Source organism: Asparagus officinalis, chromosome 3, assembly GCF_001876935.1.
Source record: "Asparagus officinalis chromosome 3, Aspof.V1, whole genome shotgun sequence".
Lineage (NCBI taxonomy): Eukaryota > Viridiplantae > Streptophyta > Magnoliopsida > Asparagales > Asparagaceae > Asparagus > Asparagus officinalis.
The window spans coordinates 76,036,205-76,036,533 of record NC_033796.1 but is presented as its reverse complement, the minus strand read 5'-3'; positions in this window follow the sequence as shown (position 1 = coordinate 76,036,533).

Below are 329 nucleotides of genomic sequence, written 5' to 3'. Positions count from 1 at the left end.
GTCTAGCATAGGGCAAGCTCGAGAGGTGCTCATGGTCAATACAGATCAGATAGCCAAAATCATTGAAGAGGCCCTGGCTAAGCAGAAGGAAATCTTCAAGTTCGAAATGGAAATGGCTATGCAGGAGATGAGACAAATGCACGACCAACAAATCCGAGCTTTGTCAAATCAGCTAGTTGAATCCAGCCGTCGCACCCAGAACGCCGCAGTTGACAGCGATCCGGAAGTGGACGAAATCATCATGGCCGACGCACCGCCCAAAAATACTGGGGGTGGCCCCACTAAAAATAACGACGCTGGGGGTGGACCCACCAATGATGATAACACTG